General features: G+C 36.0%; 1 protein-coding gene across 1 annotated transcript in view; it reads right to left on the reverse strand.

Annotated features, from left to right (window-relative positions):
• The window catches only part of BRF1 (BRF1 RNA polymerase III transcription initiation factor subunit), a 214,012-nt gene that overhangs the window by 13,742 nt on the left and 177,289 nt on the right, over positions 1-22,981 (reverse strand).

Raw genomic sequence — 22,981 nt, forward strand, 5'->3', positions numbered from 1 at the left:
CTTCATCAATGACTTGGATGAGGGAATAAATGGGGAACTCCTCAAATTTGCTAGATGACACCAAACTGGCAGGAATGGCCAACACTCCAGAAGATAGGCTCAAGATACAGAAGGATCTTGACAGACTTGAACATTGGGTGCTATCTAACAAATGAAATTCAATAGTGAAAAAAGTAAGGTTCTACATTTAGGCAAGAAAAACAAGATGCACATGTACAATATATGTGATACCTTGCTCAATAATAGTAATTGTGAAAGGGACTTTGGAGTCCTAGTGGACAACCATTTAAATATGAGCCAGCAGTGTGCAGCAGCTGCCAAAAAAGCCAACACAGTTCTAGGCTGCATAAACAGAGGGATAGAATCAAGATCACATGAAGGGTTAATACCACTTTATAATGCCTTGGTAAAGCCACACTTGGAATACTGCATTCAGTTTTGGTCACCATGATGTAGAAAAGATTTGGAGACTCTAGAAAGAGTGCAGAGAAGAGCAACAAAGATGATTAGGGGACTGGAGGCTAAAACATATGAAGAATGGTTGCAGGAACTGGGTATGTCTAGTTTAATGAAAAGAAGGACTAGGGGAGACATGATAGCAGTGTTCCAATATCTCAGGGGTTGCCACAAAGAAGAGGGAGTCCAACTATTCTCCAAAACACCTGAGGATAGAACAAGAAGCAATGGGTGGAAACTAATCAAGGAGAGAAGCAACTTAGAACTAAGAAGAAATTTCTTGACAGTTAGAAATGATCTTATAGGTAAGATTGACTTGTCCATTAGTGTTCTTTAAAATAATTTCAAAATACAGGTTGTATTTCTATGTCAATCTAACTGGGAATAAATCCCATGGATTATCCTGTCCACTTTCCAAAGTATTTGTAAAGTTTTGGAAATGCCAATAAGAAAGCAGAACAGAGAAGGCAAAATGTTAAAGTTCCAGGAATTCTGATGTGAAAAGAAAAATAGGGCCGAAATAGAACTGAAAGTAATGATCACTGTCATCAATTGCATTTTGATCAATTGTAGAAATGTACTTTTAAAAATAGCATTAAGCTCACAGTCAGGGACTGAACCAACTTTCCCCAAAGGCTCTGATGGATTCCACTATATCAAATGTGACTCAGAATCTAATCCAAACAGGTTATTCCCTTTCAAATGGCCAGCCAAAACCGTTCATCAGGACCACTAAATTGCTACCTATGGCAGAGAATATTTATAGCTCAGGATTGAACAGGATTGGTGCTTGCAGCAATAGGGCTTTAAGGACCCCACAAATTGCTACTAATCGGAATTCTGGCCAGAACCCTCTGCTAAATGTCTTTCAAACTGGAAGATACTATATAACTTGATTTTGTAATATAAATACAGAATACTGTATTAATATTGGCTCCATGTTAATCTCCTTCCAGTGCCTTCTCTCTCTAACAAATCCTCCTTGCCTGTTACCTGCCATTACATAGCTTGGTGTTTTAAGTTCAGAGTGTTCTAATTAACACCTGATTTAAAGTGCATTTCAGAATATTTTTCAGGACTAGTGCATCTTCTTTCACAATTTGCTATCCCTGGTTACCACGGAGCCATTTACCTCAGTACAAGATGTATAGCTCCTTAGAGAGCAAACTTACAATCTATTTGTAAAATGCAATTCCAGCATAGATAGCTGACAAGTTATCAGTAGCATGTGCACATCATTACACATCAGTAAAAACATGTTAAAGGATTTTCATTTCAAAAGTAACCGTCATGCTTATACTAATTCATGTTATTATCAGAATATGTTGGTCCTGACATGGCAGAAGAAACTGCATCCCCTGAGAATATCTTGAAGTTACTATTTTCTTCCAATTAGGAATAAGGTGTTGAAGATGCCCTCGGGACAACTAAATAAATGAAAAAGGAGTATGAGAAGCTGGAGAAATATGAAGGCCTAAAGGAGGAGCTAGAGGGGTTGTGGAAAGTAAAGGACAGGGAAGCAATCCCAGTGGTGGCCAGAGTGCTTGGGGCTGGGACTTCTAAGCTGGGAGAATGACTTCAACAGATGCCAGGAATGACATCAAGAGTTCTCTGTCCTGAGGATGCAGTGCAAGGAACAGCTAAGATGCTACGCAGAATCCTCAAGCTCCCAGGCCTCAGGTATAGGACCCAAGATTGAGGAAGATCCAGTCAAGAAAGGATTTTAAAAATATTTTTAATTAGAATGCAGTATTGCAGGCTAAGGTCTTTCCACTGTTAAGAGTTCGAGCCTGACTGGCCCAAGGTTGACTTAGCCTTTCATCCTTCGGAGGTCAGTAAAATTAGGACCCAGATTTTGGGGGCAACAGGCTGACATTTGTAAACTGCTCAGAGAGTGCTGTAATGCACTATGGAGTGGTGTACAAGTCTAAATGCTATTGCTATTACTATTTTTTTTAAAACAAAGTATCTAGAATGCAGAACTCTGAAAAATAGATTAATAAATAAATACAATGATACTCACAGAATAAAGAGTGATTGGTAACTTCTTGTTTATTTGCCCATATACTTTTAAGTGAGTGTCCGTATGAATCAACTAGAAAGGTTATAAAGAACTTCTGTGCCAATGTATTGTTGACTTTCAGAATTAACCGAATATATTTATTTTGAATGTTTACTCCTACACCTACCTTACCCTTTACAATCTCTCATGATGGATACCTAACCAATAAAATCATAAATTACATTACTGAAGTATAAGACAGAATAAACTTCCCTGCTATCTAGTTTCTCCATACAATGTGCAGTCCAAATGCTGGAATTTGTGCCCATAACAAAATTCTCTTTCCCCACCCCCGACTATTTCCCTATCTAGCCAAACGAGCAATAAAAAACCCCAACCCTTTGCCTTTCTCAGTCATCCTCTTTTCTCTTGCAAAGCAGTAACAGCCAAAGCAGGTTTTCTGAAGATTTCAGAGATTTGAAATATTAGAGTATCTGTGTATGTCAGAAAGTTTGGATGGCAAGCTAATATACAGGAGTACCCCCCCCCCAAAGGGGGAGTGGCGGGTGACCACTGCATGGTACATATAGATATGGAAATTTTTAGTCACACTTTTCTGTCATTTAAAAGTCACTCAGTTTTACAGCCCATGTATGGTAACATTAACAGCTTTACCAATTTATGCCTTCAGAAAAACATAATATAGAATTGTGTTTCTTTTTTATCCACAATTCGTTCTATCTATCTATCTATCTATCTATCTATCTATCTATCTATCTATCTATCTTTCTCATCTTTTCTTGTACATAAGATACAAGACAGTTTTCCTGGTGGCATGTTCCTTTTTAATACTGTAAATGTCCTGACCTCTCTATAAGAGAGCAGCTTCTGTCACACCAGACATATGAAATAGTAAATTACTGGCTGCCATGGCTACAAACATTGGCACCTTCTGCTGTTTCATTTCACCAGTGAGTGCTCAGATACTATAATACGCCATGATTGAAAAGAAAATGCAGTTGTTTTTTAGATTGGGGTGAGACACTTAATGATTCAAAACTCAGAGCCTTTTTATCCAATGTTATAATAGGCATGTATTCCCACAGTTGACACAAACCCCATATACAGTCACTTTGTTAATCAGAATTCTGCTGGAAAAAGGGATGTGCCTATTGAAGTCATTGACAAAAGAATGTCTCATTGAGGGGAAAGGGCCACGCTTTTAAATTAGAAATAATTGTGCGCTTCAACTGGTGCATCAATCAGCTGTTTGATGGCTAGTTGAGAGCGAGTTGGCGGGCAGCAATGTTGCTGATTATGTTGGTGAAAACTGGAGGAATTGGAGGAGCTGCAGGCAGTATGTTGCGCAAGCCTACAATACATAATTAAATTATACAATTTGAGCCAAAACTGGGCAAAATTCATTAGTTTTGGCTCTAAGAGGGGAAGTATATAAAATCAGGAAGGCTGAGGCCACACAGTAATTCTGAGCCACAGTAAACATGATCTAGCAGTAAAAGTGAAAGGTCTTATGATGATTTCCTAGTTTCTGCATTTTCCAGAAGTCATTCTAGATCTTTGAGACGTTAGTTTTTCTTCTGGTATTTGGATATACAGGTATTCCTTGATTTACAAGCACAATTAAGCCCAGAATCTCAGTTGTTGAATGAAGTGGTTGTTAAGCAAAATGTCACATGATAGTCCACATAACTGCTTCACTCAATGACCATAATCCTAGCACTCCCAGTTGCAGTCATAAAACAATTACATAGGTCATTAAGCGAATGGAGTCTCAGGTAAGAAGTATGGGGTGCTGGGGGGGGGGAGAGAAACCTGAGAAGCTCTGCTTAGGAGGAAAAAACCCTTTTTGCCAAAATCCAAGCAGGATTTTCAGCTCCTGAGGAGATACACATCTGTGCAGCCTGCCTCAGGCCTCCCCAATCTGTCTGAAGCACCCATGCTGCCTCTCTTCTCTACTTGGATTTTGGCTTCCTCTTGTCTCTAGATGATGACTGAAAAGAGCTGCTTCCAAAGGATGTCCACTCTTCCCCCTGCCCAATCTGAGCTCCGTTTCTGTATCCTGTGGGAGAATGTCATTACTTCTCTATCCGCAGAAGGGATCTCTTCTACGGGGTTACAGAAACAGAGCTCAAACATCAGGATCTGAGCTCTATTTCTCCACTCTCTCCCATGCATACAAGGGAATTCTTATTATATTTGTATGCTATGTCACAATATGTGTAGAAATAGGCAGAAATTGTATAATGACATCACAATATATGTTTTGTCAATCTGGCATTAACATAGTTAGAAACAGGCATGTATTGTTTTGATAATACCTCCCTGACAACAGCAGAAACAACCAATACCGATTCTTCTTAGATAGATGGTAATCTTTCTCCTCAGACGTGACCTACCTATTATAGATTGTATTTTCTTTTTTTTTGGTTGGATTGGGCAGGAAAAAGATGACCCTGCTCTCTTTCTGAGTGTCTTGCCTCACTCTCAGCGCAAGTGAGCGAAGAAGCAAGATGAGCTCAGTGCCCTAATCAGATTTTGCACTTCCCCATGGAGTATCATAAAGAGTCATTTGACATAATATATTTGTCTTATTCCCCAAGGCCAGAAAAGGCCATTCAAGTCAATTCAGAATGCAGGCAGAATATCCCTATTGTGTTCTATTGCACATTTTCTTCTGCTATCTCAGCTTTTATCTACTTAGCAAGGTATACTAAAAATTAAGTATTATTGCATCCTGTTCTTTAATGTTACTTCCTTGCTTAAGATATCTTGTAGTGCTCACTATTGTATGTGTATCCAACTACAATTCACATTTAAAGATATATATTACCTATAAATATTCAGGAATCATTCCTAACTACTAAATGAACCTCTGCTGTTTAATGAACTTAAAGCACTGGTTTTTAATTAAAGTTAATATCACTGAACCCCACAAAGTTTACTAAAGCATATGTATTCAGGACTGAAGCTAAAAATCATTAGTACTGTTACAGTATTTTTTAAAATGCAAAATCAGTAACTTACCAATTTCCTTCCCAAAATAAAACAGAAAAAATAAAAATAAAAGTTACTGATGAAATTTAGGGGAAAAACCTATTTGCATCAATAAATTAAAACATTTCAATTCCATATATCATTTAGTTTAAGTTAATCACCAGCAACAAAATGGTGTGAAATACAACTTTTTTATAAGAAACTTACAAATCAATCAGAAAAGCACTTTTTAATGAAATAAAACTTTGAAACCAAAATAATTTTTCACTGCTAAACATTTGCCTACCATCAATTTATTGCTAAATTTAAGCTTATTAGTCTATAATATAAACTGATTAGATTTTTAAAAACTTAAGACACACAAACTGGATGAACCAGTCTGAAAGTGCTGTAATGTAAATGCACTTATCAATTATACTCTGAAAGCTGACAAACCTAACATTCTCCTAACAAAATATAATTGTACCAATTTTGTCATCTTGTCTACTCACAGTTGAATCCATTTAGCTCATGTTTTGACTTCAATTGAGTTGTACAAGATATCATCTAAGATGTCTTCTAGCTTAACAAGTTAAAAAGGCAAGTCAATATAATATATTCTTACAAGGCTGAAGAGCGCATAAATTGAATTGCCAAAATAAACAAAAGCTGAGAAGGAAAAAAAAAGAAACAAGTAAACAGCTGTTTTCATTTGCTTTTATTTTATAACTAAAAATTAGATCACATAGACACCATAGGAGCCATCAGGCAGAACAAGGAAGTTAAACTTCAACCCTTCATAATATTACGATTAAGAAGTGGAAAGCTGTAGAGGGGGAGAGGAAAAAAAGTCATGTTCAACGTGCTTATCCCTTTTGAGAAAGTGTGATATATATAATGCATGTTAAATGTGCTTCTAAAAATTGGCAATATATATTAAAGTTCCAATTTCTTTCTTTCTTTTTTCTTTTTTCTTTCTTTCTTTCTTTCTTTCTTTCTTTCTTTCTTTCTTTCTTTCTTTCTTTTAGCCACCCATCTCACAAAACAAGTGACTCAGGGTGGTATATAATAATATTCTTTCTTCTTTTGATGGTGATTTTCAACTTCATTGTTAGAAATGGTAGAAGGCATTCCTGATGATGGTGACATTGTTTATATATATTTATGTCCCTTGGAAGCCATTCTGACTACCCTTTCTTCCAGCTGAAAATAAGTCAGAAAAAAATCCTCATTATTTCTTCCTTGGAATCAAATATGGGAAGCCAGGGAACAGTCAGACTATTAGAAAGTTGACTGTATAATATAGAGAACCATATGCACACATATTTCTGGCCATCTCATAAAAATGTGTTAGAATTCACATTCTACCAGTTTCTCTTTTCCTCTAAAATCGAATTTGACTGAATAGAAAAAAATATGTAGGAACATTTTTAAGAACCCAAAACAAAAACTAGTTCTCTCTTGTTCAATTTATATTTAAAATGGGAAATTCGTCTTATATTTGCTGAGAATTATATTGGAGGTAGACAACTTTTTAAAATCTATTTTTGAAAGGAATATTTTTCCTTTTAGGCCTCAGGCCAAATTGGTGGAATTGGAAATCACTTCACCAAGTCACGTGTTTTGGATATAGTTGAAACTACCAGAAGGTTGGCAATTCTCAATTTTCCTTCTTTCTCAAGAATCCTTGACCTGGCATAGGAGATGCCCATAATGCCATTAAGGTCCAAATCTATGCAGCTATATTACTGTCTTTGAGGATGTTCTCCCTGTCTGAGTTCAGCTGGAAAAATTAAGCTGCCAGGTGATACATGGAAGAGGCCATTAAAAAGGTAAGCAAAAGGCAAAAGTACAGCTTCAATTCTCTTCATCTCCCCAGCGTGACACTTCAAGAAAGTGTAGTGGTGGTGCTGTCATAGGTATCTTGAGATTGAACAGGAATGATACCCCTTCCAATACCAAAGTGAAATTTCCTAATGATTGAAACAAAGTTGAGATATTTTCTCACCTATCTATTGTTATTTCTATCTTCATAGCAATGAACATTCATAGTGTATTAAATCTCAAACTGTTTTTGAAGGGAACAAAGACTACCCCACAAAGTCCTCTGCAGAGCCAGATGTTAATGACCTTCTAAAAGCATAGCATTCTTATCTCTGAGGGGTAGTTAAACATAAAACACAGGAGCATAGCTAATATCCCTATGAGAAAAGAGAAGATGGTCTGAAATACAAGAAATGAAAGAATTTGGAATTAACTCTATACAATGTAATATTTTAGAATCAAATAACAAGCGAAATGCCCTCATTATATTAAAAGTTGCAATAGTTGATTTTTAAATGCACAATAATCAAAATTAACATGTTTAACCTTAGTACTTCCTCTGATCAAGGTTAATATTTGTTTTTCAAATAAGTATGTGTTTGATAAGATTCATAAAAAGCAGATAATGAGGGGAAAGATGAAACGGAAAAGGCATCTAATAATCATCTGTCTGCAGGAACATTCCAACAGAGAGTGTAATTATCCAAAGGTGATTCAAAATTCATAGTTAGAGTTTTATCTTTAAAAGTATATGACAAAATAATGATATAATCCTTCTGGCTAGCAGGTATCAATTTGAGTGAGGCTTCCCTTGCTGGTATTCACATACTTAGTGTGAATACACACTATCTCTATACAAATAGAGATAAAAATAATAATAATTTTAAAAAACCCATTTCCTCCTGTGTGTGCTATGCAACACATTAAACAATTATATCCACCTAGTCACCTAGAAGTCAGCATAAACTTAAATTTGTTTTGTGATTATCCTGTATTCACACTTAATTATAAGGCATAAATCATTCCTTCTTGCATGTAAGTTGCATCTGATTAAGGCAGTTTTCTTGTTTAAAAGTCAAAGAGAATCCACTAAATTTCCTGGCCTCTAATCAAACAAAGTAACATTGTGAAAAACCAACTTCATAATAATGTTGTTACTGTATGATGTTGTGAAAGGATGCAAATGATGCTTTCAAAATATATTGTTAAAATGTCAAATTGTGCCAAATATTTTTCAAATAAAAACTATGAAATATAATAATACTGTGACATCAGTAAAATCATAACATCTACTCAGGATAAATCACAATATCATCCAGGCCCCAAGAGACATTTTGTCATTCATTCTTATTTAGTCACATGGAATGACACCACATTCACAGGCCCAGGAACAAAACCCTACCCCCTTTTACAAAGGTCTTGAACTTCTTTTTGGGTAGGTAGGCCTCTCCTAATAATTAATAATAATAGCCTTTATTGTCATTGTACATCATGTATACAACAAAATTGGTTAAAAACTATGCATTCTATTTAATTTGGGCTCAGGGCTTCATCAGAGGTAGCATTCTTTTTACTTTGTCTTAGTCCATACACAGATTATGAAGCAACACTTTAATTGCAGCTCTATATTTCTTTATTTTAAAATTCTGTATTTTCCTTAGACGGCTTCTACTGCCCCTCTAATTTTACTTTACCTTTAAAATGGGTAAGTCGTTTTAGATTAATTAAGAATATGGTAATGGAGGAAATATAATTATTATTTACTAAATGTATATGCCACCTAACTCCCAGCGATTCTGGGCAGTTTACAAATGATTTAAAACATTAAAACAAGTCATTAAAAATGGCAAGACGTAGTAAGAAAGATGGCAGGAAAACAAAACAAGTCAAGTGCTAACAAGAAAGCAAGCAGAACCAAAAGGGGACCTTAGTTCACCTTTGGGTGAAGAGCCATATCTTGAAGACTCTTTGCAACACCTATTGGGTAGGGCATTCAGATCTTGGGGGGAACCTCATTCTAGAGGGCAGGGACTGCCATAGAAAAGGTGGACTTCTGGGTTCCCAATAAATAGCATTGTTTAACTAAAGGAACCTGGAACATGCCAATGTGCCGATCAAATTGGCCAAGCAGATAATTTGTTTCTGTTTTATCTGCCAAGGAAGGGATGGCGGTGGTAGTGGAAGAGGTATTTTAAATCTATCTGCTGTTCAGGTAAGTTTGGTAAATTTTAAATAAGTCTGTTGCACTCTGATTCTAAATCATGGGTGTAAGAATTTTATCTAATCTGGATCACTTCACTGACAAAACAACAACAACAACACTTTGATCTAAGGCTAAAGGTAATTTCCAAGTTTCCTCTTTTCTCTGAAGCATGTCTTTGCTCTTCTGAAGACTCTTCCAACTTTCCAGAAGATTTTTCATTCTAATAACAAATTCTGCTTTCCATCTGCATAATGCACACATTAACTACAACCCATAAGGTAGTAGCTCAAAGGACAGGAAGGGTGCCATTTTTATCTCTAGGATCTTGTCTGAATTGGGAAATATAGCTGTATTGTGGGAAATGGCCTCTTGTATCATCAAAGTCCTTTCTAAATGGCCTAAGGCTCTTAAAGACAATTATCTACTTTTGCCAGTAAGAAATAAAACAATTTGGGTTCATTTTCCCCGTTAAACCACCCCCCCAAGATGATGTAATGGTGGTATAATTCTGCCAGACTAAAGTTGAACACACTTGATATTCAGCATACCTTGAAGGAATTTGTAAATGATGGTCAGACTAAGTAAGTCTTTAATCACATACTAGCTAAGAGTGCATGGCTATTTTTCACATATTGTCAGTGGGGGGGGGGGAACCTAGAAGAGGGGATGGAAGGGTAAGATTTCCTTCAGCAGTGCTTGATTTTTGCCTACAACCTGTACTGCTGAAAAAAGATTAAAATGGAACAAACAATTTGTAGCTCTTATACAATACTGAATTCTGATGTACAATGGACACCTCCCACCCAAACTGACACATTTTACCCAAGGAAGTTAAAATCAAAGATCAAAATTTTATAAACATTATGTACAATAAAACTGTAATATTGTGAAATATTCTGAGCCAGTTGGAAAGTTCTAATATGGAAGTAACTAGAGGAAGTCACATTCTAATAAATCCAGGCTTTTTAAATATCTATTATGACTGAACAAAGCATTGCAGTCTTTTTAGAATTATCCACTAAGATACTACATATATTCCCTTCCATAGAGCAGCTCAAACAATTAAGGAGATGGCATTAATACTGGCACCATGTATGAGAAGCTCAACATATATTATTGATTCCACTATATCTTTCATATAAGGGCAGATATGATCATGCCTTGCCACTCCATCAACACTCATGAGCTTAATGTCTGCCAAGTGGGGGTAAATGCTCTTCTGTGAGGAAGAGAGTGATATTTTATAAGAAATTAAGAATAGAAATTGGCATATTTCAAAGGCCCCCATTCCAAAATTGTGAGATTCTTTTCTGGTCCTTCTGAAAATTTAAATCTAGGTTATATGGCTTAACTTCTTGTATAGATTTGTCAGGTATCAGAGACTGAGTCAACAGTCCTCAAAAGGTCACTTGGTTCGCTCAATGTCACCCTGGGTTTCCTAACTCACTGGCAAAACCATGTCTTCAGTGACTTTCAAAAGGATATTAAGGTGGGGGGGATTTTATTTCTGTGGGGATAATGTTTCACAGGAGGAAGCCACAATGAAGAAGGCACTTCTTGGTGCCACTAGATGGACCTCTTTAAGAGAGGTGATCCACAACATACTGAGTCTCCCTGTTCTTGAGGGTTGGGGAGATGTAACTGGGAAAAGGCAGTCCTTCAAATAACAACAAATAAATTGCCTCCAAGCTTGGACTTTTTTGAAGGCTTAAAACTTGATTGCTTGGGCCTAAGCGAGGATGTAAGTATTTTTACAATGTTTACAAATCTAATTACATCTCTGAAAGTTTTTTGTGCACATAGCGAAATAACTTTTATTTGCTCCTTCCAAGCATTTTCCAAGACTTTAAGCATTGTCATTCGGAAGGTTTTTCTTTGTCTTCTATGTGATAAAGTCATACAAATACCCAGGTTCAATCTGAATATAAATATTCCATGCTTCTCCTGGTAACATTCAAAGTTCAAAAGGGTAAATTTTTGTGCTGTATGAGGGAAGATAACACACCCAAGTTAAAAGAGCCCTAGCAGTTTCAACTGTTGTCTCCTTGCAATTAGTATTCAAAATATGTTATTATGAAATTGATACACTAGCAGATAGTCCAATTTTTAATTCGTCTCATTTCCCTTCTTTTTAGAACCACTTAAATCGATAGCTGTCACCACATCCGATGACAATAAATTCCACAAACTATGCTCTCTGTAATATATTCTTAAAAACTCCTACATTTATAACAAGGAACTGATATTCATCATAAATCAACACTACTGGAATAGTAATACTGACCTAGATCACTGGATTATTTCAATGAGAAGATAATTAATATGAAGTACTTGGCATACATGAAATTATCATTACAGCCAAATATCATTACAGCCAAATACAAGCATTTGGGATCATTGATAGTATTATTCATATGATTATATGTGATTATTATTTTTTGAATACTTGGAATGTCTTCATATATATTACCAAAATGATATTGATTCTAAAATTCTTTAGTTTATATTACTTTCCCCAACACATAAGTAATGAATTGTTTTTGGATGTGAAACTCATCAGATGTCAGAAAATCAGATTAATATTTTATTTTATGCTGAATAGCTTAAAAAAACGGATAAGGAAATAGAATGAAGGGCAAAAATGATATATTTTAATTGACAAATTCTCTAGAGATGGGAAAAAGGGTCAACATAGCCGGAGGCAGAATTTAGAAAAAGTCAAGAGACAATCTCCTTACAAAAAAGCATCTGTTCTAGCCCACCGTAATTTTATTAGAAGAAAAAGGAAATGCAGTCAGGACACCTGAAGCAAGTCCTTCTAAGGAAAAAGAAAACCACCACCTGGAATTTCCCAACTTCTAAAACAGGTGAAGATCGCTTTCTATCAGCTTAGTTTCAAGGTTTCCTTTAAAAGAGAAGAAAAGCTGCATAAACTAATTCAGGACTTAGAGCAAATTCTTAAATCTTATGCTTGCTTTGATGGTCTATGCTCTGATTATCTCCAGTTTTAGATACTAAAATGTTGCTATGTGGAGCAGCCTTTGAAAATGATCCAGAAACTGCAATTGGTTCAGAATACAGCTGCAAGACTACTAATTGGGGCATATTATTATCACCATATTACTCCAGCATTGTGTTGTATTTGTTGGCTCCTGTTCTGTTTTTTTGGCCCCAGTTCAAAGTAATACTTTTTTCAGTGTTGAATTTTTTCAGAGCTTGAGATCTCAGTATTTAAAGAACCCATGCTGCTTCCCTACCTAGACCTTGAGATCTTCATTTGAAGTCTGTGGAATGGAGGGTGAAAGAGTCCTTTGTAGTGGTATCCCAGCCTCAGACAATCCCAGCCAGATCCACACAAATAGCTATTTTTGTCATCGTGCCCCAGACAAAAATTTCTCCCTAAGCCTTATAAATCACATCATACATTTAAATTTCAGCTTTGATTTTTACTCCAGTGAAGCCAGATGATCAGTTCTACAAAGCTCCATTAAGAATTGAAACCACAATTTTGAGTTTTAAAGCATGCACTCACTCACAAGCATTATTCCCTAAAAAAAATAGGAAGGTGAGAAGGAGTAACAGCTCAATAAAAGTATTGTTTAGCTTTGGCAAATCATTCTAGGTGATTTATGGGGTATGAATTATAGGCTATGTATGCTTCTACATGATAGCCCCAGGTGCTATTTGTAGCAAACGCTACTAGTCCTCACAAAAGTCAAGAAAACTGAGGAGGGATGTATGACAAAAATTTCATTTGGCTTAAGAAGTCAAGTTTTTTTTTCCAAATGCCATCAGATACAGATTTCAGGTTGAAACATAACATCCAACTGCAACCAGTAGCAGATTTTAAAGCTTTTTTTCTTAGCCTCTTTGAGCTTGCTTTAGTTTGCATTAAAAAGGTAGGGACTGTCATAGGAACAGATGGTGCTCAAGCAGGAAACTGGCTTCTAGAAAACCACAGAGATGTTGAGCATACGTCTGGTCAGCCATCCAAAAGCAGCAAGAATACAGGAGAAGCTGCCAGAAAACTCCTTGTTACAACAGGGAAAATATAAGTAGGACAAACAGGGAGCAATGGGAGAGAAATGTTAACAGCTCAATAACTTTTTCACTGCTCAAATTCAACTTTAAGAACCATGTCTAAATTGTTGTTTTCACATGGGACTCAGACACATTTGTGGGACAGAAATGGCATTGATTGTTCTTATATGTCAGTGTTGGTGAATCTTTTTGTCACTGAGTGCCAAAATGGGAGCACTCAGGGAGAGCACCAGAAATGGGAAGAGCATCTCCTTGGCGCACATGCACAGGAGCGCTGGAAACTGGAAGAGCGGGAAGCTCAGCTTCTGGTTTCCAGTGTGCACATGTGCGCCAGTCTTCTGGTCTTCCGATTTCTGATGTGCATGCGTGTGCAAAAACCAGTTGGCTGGCGCGCATGGACACATCGAAACCGGAAGCTTAGCTTCCTGGCATGTGCATGCGCGCCAGAGAACTGTTCTTCTGGTTTCCGGTGCTCCAGCTGGCTGGCGGAACCTGGAAGAACAACGTGTGACAGCTGGCGTCGTGCCAGGAGAGATGGCTCTGTGTGCTACTTCCAGCACGCTTGCCATAGGTTTGCCATCATAGTTATATGTGATATATGCTAAGTCTTTAATGGGAAGAAAAACAACCTTCTAGATCCTGTTAAACCTTTCAGCACCATTACCATGGCATTCTTATGAACATCTACAAGTCTTCAAAGTGGAAGCATCATTTTATGCTTGTTCTGTTATTACTTGAATGGGTCATTCGAGATGGAAGTTAAGGTTGGAAGAAGTTGTTGAATCTATGGGAAATCCATTGAAAATTCAGTGTGGGATCCAAAAGGGCTGAGTGGTTGCCCCCCTGCATACTGTTTAAAAAGTATATGAAACATTAGAAGAAATCATGGAATCATGAAGTAGACAACTATATGCTGTGAAGATCTGGACTGGGTAAAATAAATGCAAATTAAGTTCAAGCTAGAAGATAATAAGTATTCAATAACATTGGTAATATTAGTTATTCTGGGAGGGGTTGTCTTTCCCCACTCCCAAAGAGGTAGCTTGTGACTTGGAGGTCTTTCTAAAATTTCAGCTCTTTCTCAAACTAAAGGCACCTTCTGTGAATTATAGCTGGCATGAGTTTGTAGAGATTCTGTCATCCAGGTCATAGTTGTCCCAAAGGTGCTTTTTCTGGAGGCAACTGGATGTTCTTGTTTTTTCTTTGAAGACGTCTCACTTCTCATCCAAGAAGCTTCTTCAGTTCTGACAGGGCAGTGGGGAATGGAAGGGTTTATATTCCTTGCGAATAGTAAGTTATTGGCATCCTTTTAGAAGGTCGTTGAAGCACTTGAAGGTTTATCTGTGTCCTCAGGGTCACCTGAGTGGTGCTCCTGGTTTGTGTAATCTGCTATTGTGTAGTCTGCAATTTTTTTCCCCTCTGGAAATCCATTCCTACTCCCACATCACTCAAAGGGTGTTCATTATATAGATAAAAGTTTGTAGAGATTCTCAGTCTGTAGAGAACAGATCATGGTTGTCCCAAACGTGCTTTTTCTGGAGGCAACTGGCATCTTACTTTTTTCTTTAAAGACATTTCACTTCTCATCCAAGAAGCTTCTTCAGCTCTGCTGGCATGCTTGTTATGACCCCACCTAGATCAGGATACTCTGACTACAATAATTCATGACCTTATCATCACCTGGACTGGACTACTATTGTACACTCTCTGTGTAACTGCCTTTGCAGCTAGCCTTGAAGCTGCATCTGGTACAAAATGCAGTGGCAAGAGTGTTGTTGAGATAATTATATGTTAATTATTTAATAGATGGTTTTTCACAGGTGTTTGGTTGATCATTGTCAGACAATGTAATAGATAGCTCTGCTCCACCAAATGGTTTTTAGGTTCTTGAATTTTCTATCATTGTCAAACTCCTTCCTTATAAATCTTACTACATTCTTTCACACAATCGTTTATTTATTCAGCAAAATGCAGTTCCAAGAACTAGGCTTACTAAAATAATAATTTTATTAATATTTTTAAAAATCGACTCCTATTTCTCAAGCAATCTTCCTACTGCCAAACAGTCAGTAAGAGTGCTGATGGAAAGAGTTGAAGGCAAAATAAATCTGCCACTTTTAATCAATCATAAACCACTGTGTCATCAATAAAGTTCCATTGTTATGACAAAACGCCTTTGGTAACTTAGAAACAAAACTGATGAGACTCAATACCTGCATACTAATTGCCAATACTACAGAAATAAAGGCCTTAAGACAAATACATAGGGATGGATTGCCCTATGTTTTAAACTTACCATAGTAATTTTGTTTAGGAACAATATATGAAATCCCCTAAGTCTGGAAATGATTCTTGAGCTTTTAAAGATGTTCATAGTTATTTATACAATTCATTTGTAAATGAATTGGGGCTATCTTAGATTATTATTAAAATGAACTCTGTATGCTATTGCTTGATTCTGCAAGAGTCTTCTTTTCCTCAAGTATAATAAGTGTTTCCAGTATGCTGCTCCAACCATTTGCATAAGCTCTCTGTAGAGCAGCCAGAGTGATCCTTTGGAACTTTTTTCTTTGAAAGGCATTGTCTCTTTTTAAAGGCTTTGCAGAGTGGCTTCAATAGCCTCCTCAGGGACATCTAAGTTTATGTGTCAACATGCAGAAAACAATTATGTTGTACTTAGAAGAATAAAACTGGCCTGCCTATTTTATCCTCTGTGGAAAAGATGCTTAAGATCTTCCCACTGGAGAAGTTATGGATGGGGACAATATTTCTGCCCTGTGGTTTCTGCACTCCATCCCAGGAGTTCAGTTGGTGCCCATTCTGTTGTTATTCAGGAGGTCATAAATAACATGATTCCTCCTCCTCCACAAATATCTGGCATGCAATTATTGCCAGATTTAGGACAGGCTGCAGTAGCTGTTGTTATTAGTATGTTATTAGCATGTTATTCAGCTGCTCTTACTAATTAGCATTTTCTGTCCTATTTTATGTTTCATGTGCAAATCCCTAGATTAGGTGTTACCTAGTTGGCAAAAAAATATGTCTGGAAGAAAAGGGGAAAAAAAACAAATTTCAGAGAGCACCAAGAACTCCACAATTCAACCTTCAACTACATGTATTCCCTACATGTGCAACCCTTAAAAGTCACACAGGAATATAGAAGAATATAATGGCAGATAAATAATATATATTTTTATGCTGCAAGTGGAATTTTATTTTAATTCTAGATAAGCAGTTAGATAGAACAGTAGGTAGGTAGATATATCTAAATCAATCCATTGAAGACTGAAAGTTATTTATGACATGGACCAGATTATTTGAAGGACCGCTTCTCTCCAATTACATCTGTAATAGTAATTTTTAATTCTTGGGATTTCTGGAATACTTTTTATATCATTGTTTTATGGTTTTTATTGTATACTGTTCAGAGGCATGTCTTTTATGAGATGAATGGCCATATATATAGGATGGATGAATGGATGTGTGTGTGTTTACATACATGCACCTACAAACATACATATATACATACACACAGACATTCTATAATCTAGTACACTAATCTAGTTGTCCAATGAAAGTTGATGACAGATATCTCTCTCCCATTTTTTATTTGGCAAATAACTATGAAATATACTCAGGAGCAAGCTTTAAATCCTAATGCCCTAGCTGAAATACTTGTATCTTCTACCTAACACAAACCTGAGGCATTTCTGTCCAAAATATACCTTTGATTATATAAGACAAGAGAAAGAAAGGTGAAGACCTATCAAAAACTTTCTTTCTAACAATATGTCCAGTAGTGTGCAATTTTGTTGAAGGTTTTCTTTATCAAAGCTGAAACCCTATGTCTTTCTTATCTAACTGACACTCAAAAATGAATATGGTTTTGAGGTATTCAATTAATGTTGAATTTTTATTAATTTTTCTTCCACTATCTCTTCTCTTACTATGAAGTTATCCTTGTTCCTAGTTTTAAAAAGCATTTGCCAGAGTACAGTATTGCTAGCGGGTTTAGAAGATCGGTTACTTGTTAATTTATTTGAGAACAAGAAAAAGGCTTGTCCTAACTTCATGCAAGGTCATTCATGGGAGCCACTATATTCATAGGAGCTCCATTAAGAAACTGGGACGACCAAACACATCAAATTATAGGCAGAAGTCTTTTCACACTTTGGCAAGGAAGTGATAGAAGCTTGAGGGCAAGATTCAAATCAATCAAACTCCCCTCCAAAGCTGTTAAAACAGATAATGAAAGGAAGAATTAATTCTGAACAGTTGACCTTCCTAAGCAAAAGCACCAAATATTTTTCAACTTTTGGAAGTGCCCAGGGCTTTTCATCATCCCTTTCTCTTTGGACAAGATATACTAATTGCTGCAAAGAACTGAACCCATATTTATACATACTGCATATATTGAATTTTATTTTTCATAGATAATTCAGGTTCTATCCATTGGTCTTCTATAAATATAACTATGAATACAGCAGATAGGCTGGAATTTAATATAAACTTGGATACTAATCTAAAACTCTGAAATAAATCCAGAGCTAGATTGATATCAATGAGTCCAGGGTAGTACCCTAAAACCATCTCTAAAACTTATCTCTGATAAATAGAACAAGAACAATGTTACAATAAGCCTGATATTCAAATTCAGTATTCTAATAAAATATTTCCTGATCCCACATGAAGCCTCTCAAAGCCTGTAATGCACACACAAAAAGAAGCTTCTGTTGTAAAACCTCCCAGTGTCTTTTGCAAATCTATTTCTTTTCTTCCTAGATTTTGACAAGATTAACGCAACACATTTATTCCTTTTATAATATTGCCTAGCTTCACATATTGCTATTTTTATGTAACATGAAATAGTGAAACCTTTTTTATACGATAAGGACTTCAATAATCCTTTGCTAACAGATATATTTGATATAACAGATCAAAAACGATGTAATAAGGAATTCAGTTTAAGCATAATATGCAAAAATTTCACTAGACATCACAGTCTATTTCCATCAGCTTGGAAAAATTCATGAAAAATTAAACATGGAATAGATATTAATTTTGCCGCATTTATAAAAGAAATGTCTTTTAAACTACATATTTATAACACTTGGCCAATAACAATGTCCCATGCTTCACAACCTGGGTAAGAGTTAAGACAAAAATAAAAATAATGAGGAATGAATTGATGATGTTTAGCTATAGTAAGCACTGTACACTCAGTAGAAGGGAAATGCTTAAAGCAAAGCATTTTCTGTGTGAAAATTATATTTGACCTTTTTTCTATTAGGCAGGTTCCAATTACATACAGCAAAAAATATAATTAAAACACATGTACAGAGAATTGAATCTGCGTAAACATATTCTCCTTTTCCCCCTTTCCGCCTCCCCCAAACACAAGCACATCTCTCTTTATTAATCCCCACATTTATGGGCATATCTGGTATTTTGCCAGAGTATGTCGCGTCATTTGCCGTTTTTAAATAAACAGATAATTGCATCCCACTTGTGATAAAACAATCATATTGTACATAATTAGATAACACACTAGAATTAAAGGTTTTCTTGATCCTTAAAATGTCCTTTCTGAAATCCCACAAATATTTCCAAACCAGCAAATAGCTTCCAAAACATTTATTATTTCATTATTATATTGCACAGTACCATTTAAATCTGAGAGACTATAGTGGCAGCAAGGACAGTTAGGTTAAATTATACAAATTACACTTAACTTTCTATATCCACTAGCAAATCTGAAATTCAAAGCACACTATTTCTCTATAGTCTTTCTATGGCAAGGATTTGGGACTGTGAAACGCAGTGTTGCATTGGTGCAGTTCAACAACTTTCCCTAAAAATAATATTCAGCCCTCAGCAACCACACTTAAAGCATAATTTGGAATTTACCATTACAAATGTTTATCTTGCTTTATGTCTATCAAATTCTCTTCTGCAACTTCTCAAACTCATGTGTAGATGTCAAGGAAGCTAAGAACCATGGCTACCCCATGTAAACAGTGCTAAACTCTTATTAACACTAACAATGGAAGAGAAGGGGGGAAATCATTAGATAGACTAGAATCAAAGTAATTCATTCTGTAAGGCCCTACAAATTATGCATCACCATAGGAGTCACTAACTTCAGTAATGATAAAACAGATGTCCAAAAAAATCCTATCTTACTATAGATAAGTTGTATGCTAGAGAGTCTAGTCACTGACTCTCACAGCCAAATCCAGTATTCTCATAGCTAAATTAGCCAGGATTACAACTCAGGATTGTTTCTGGACATCCCAGAGATGCTTTGTCAAAAGGAAACTGGACTGTCTTGTCCTTGACATTTAATGTCTCATACAAGAAGCTTCTTCAATTCTGACTCATGAATTCCAATCAGCTTGGTAACAGCAACCAGAAATCTCACTGGGAAACCCTGGGAAACTTTCAATTCCTGGTTAATTTAGCTACTCTTCTGTGCAGGATTGATGCCTCCTGGAAGTCAGGAATTAGTACAATTCTGGTTTTCTACTGTTGTACATAAACATAGCAATTTTTATCTGCAACATTAGCTAATGGAGAAGGTTTGACTTTTAGTTAAACTATCTGCAACTTAGAGTTGGCTATTTGACAGCCATCTCCTTTTGCCATGTAAAAATTACTCAACATTTAAGGTATCTAAACTAAATCCAAGAAGATTGTTAATCACTACAAATTATCTGTGCTAACAATTTCTGGGTGGAGACACACAAGGAGTTTCACTGTCAAATGAGAAGTGGAGCACGTTTTATTCTTAATTGCACATAAATTACTGTGATTATTATATGGCTAAAATGCATTTATCTATTAACACCTCAGAAGAACAAATCTGAACAAAGGAATTATGCATTACATCTTGAAATAATGCTGAACAAAGAAATGAATTAGTATCATGCATAAGGTATTGCTGTTACAATAATGGAGGAAAATAATAAAAAGAAGACTGCTGTAAATCTTTAATACTAAGATAATCAAAATAACCTTTAGACTTGAAATAGCTTTTTCCTCATTGCAAAAGCATCCACTCTTTTCCAATGATGATGCTATGGTGCTGCCATCTGTCAGATCAGACAACTGGTTTGTTCAACTCAGTATAGTCCATTCTTGGCAGGTAGTGACTGTTCAGGTTTTAAAGCAAACATATTTCTTAACCATACTACAAAAATATCTTTTCCATCGGTGATGCTGGAGATTGAATTTGGAGAGCTTTACTGATAAACAAGTATTTAAACTCTGAACTATAAAGATATAATCTCCTTTGAGACAAGCTAACTCCAGATGTCTTCATTGATGCATCAATATAGGTTTCTCTGAAACAGTACAAAAACTGTTTGCTATCACTGCTAATTGCACATTCTGATGCAAAAAAGCACTCCCAAGTTCTCTCTGAATATGTTTTATTATGTCATAATACTAAAAAACTGTCCGTTTGTCCACCCACCCACCTACCCCTATCTACCTACCTATTTTTTAAACCACCCATCTCCTTCACCGAGGGACTCCCATTGTCCTAGCATTTTAAATAAAACTACCACAAACATCCATACGGATGTTGCAAAATCTGTGACTTCCATATGTGTTTGATGTTGTGATGCAAGTATAAAAAAGCCAACACTTTCCCCTATTAAATCACAATACACCTTTCATTACTATTTTTTTCATCATAATGGTTGACAACCATATGCTTATGAAAACCTCATATTTTTGTACTTTTCCTGTTATCCTTTAGCAATAATGCATCACATGCCAAAATGCCAAAGATTTAGAATCCTTTTGCGGTACACCTAGCATTATTGAGGTTAAATGGGCATAGAAATTTCATGGACAATGGACAACAGTGACTTGAAACAGAAAAGTCCTAGATTCAGAGATTAATGCATTAGAGTGGAACAGATTTTGTATCTCAAGTAATGTGGATCATTTTACGGAGAGATCAATTATGATTTAAAGCACCATATGAGCAACAACAATTAATAGGAGATTTTTGAGCAAACTCTCATACCACTAATTCAGATATGAAAGACCCAGCAGCTGGATTGCTTTCACAGTCTATTTTATTCATTGGAAATAAGCTATTTGTGGGTGAAAAACATTGATTAGGGAAGGAAAAAACAATTCCATTTCTGATTGTAATACAAAATTTCTTGTGACAGGGGATTTGGTAAAAAATGCTTTCAAAAACAGGTAAGTTGTTTGTCTATAACTATGGTTGTAAGGAAATGTGACTTTAGTTAGTAAACAGGAAGAAGAATCAGTTGCAGAATCCAGAAATAATAGGAGCAGGACTTAAGTAGAAAGTAAGGTTTCTATTACAGAAAGCAGATTAACGTGTGTAAGCACTTTGTATAATTTTGTTATTGTAAATACAGTTAAATTATCATTCAGCTGCAAGTTTCAAGCCAGTTTATAAAGAATAAACAATAGTGATGATAGCAGCTGCTACCAGTGCTGCTAGATTATACATTATTATCTGCAACAATGCAATATGATGCATGGTCATATTTGGGGCTGCTGACAGTTATTCAGAAATTGGATGGTGCTGGATGAATCATGGAACCCTGGCACTGGAACAAATTCTAAGCCAGAAGTAACCTCTGCCCCCTAGAGCCTTAACTGTCATTTTGCATCATGCTCTCCCTTTGCATCAATTTACTCAATAGCCCTGCCCTGAAGAGGAAGTCAGTAAAGGTTTAGCTTTGATAGAGAGGGGAAACAGAGACAGATGAGCAGACATCAACCACAGAGAAAGCAACTGATTCTTTATTGGGGCAAGATGTTCTTTAGGAAACTCACCTGGTATCACTAAGATGCTCTGGATGAGCCTGCAAGGCCAATTAACTTTGTCTCTTTAAAGACTATTGCGCAATGGCCAGGGAGAAAGAGCAGTGAACAAAATCAGCTCAGATCGCAGATATTAGTTTTATAGCCAGCAGACATATGACAAGAATAAGAAATGTGCAAATTGTCTGTAATACCCATATATTTCAAATGCAATAAATGTCCAAATTGGAATTATTTTCCTGCTAGCACAACAGCATCTTCCTCCACTCATATTTTAGGAAAATACAAGCAATGTTTACTAAAAAGCTTTATGTGCAAGTCAGTAATTAGCAACCAGCATTTGGTTTAAAAGTATATCTAAGAACTAAATCAAATCTTGCAAAATGTCACAACAGATAATAACTACTTATTTTTCATATTAACATGGAAAGGAATACATACATGCACTATCTCAGCATGGTTGCCATACCATTTAATATAAAACCTGATAATTTAGGAAAAAGGAACTAGCATAACACATTTGACAATTCTATCAAGGAAGTCACTGGCAGCTGAATTACGCATTTCTGGTAGATTCCTCCAGGCTGTGATGATTAATCCATGCTGATACTGCCAGCTGATGTGACCTATAGATTCATTCTAGCTCA

The sequence above is a fragment of the Thamnophis elegans genome, chromosome 1, assembly GCF_009769535.1.
Source record: "Thamnophis elegans isolate rThaEle1 chromosome 1, rThaEle1.pri, whole genome shotgun sequence".
NCBI classification, from domain to species: domain Eukaryota; kingdom Metazoa; phylum Chordata; class Lepidosauria; order Squamata; family Colubridae; genus Thamnophis; species Thamnophis elegans.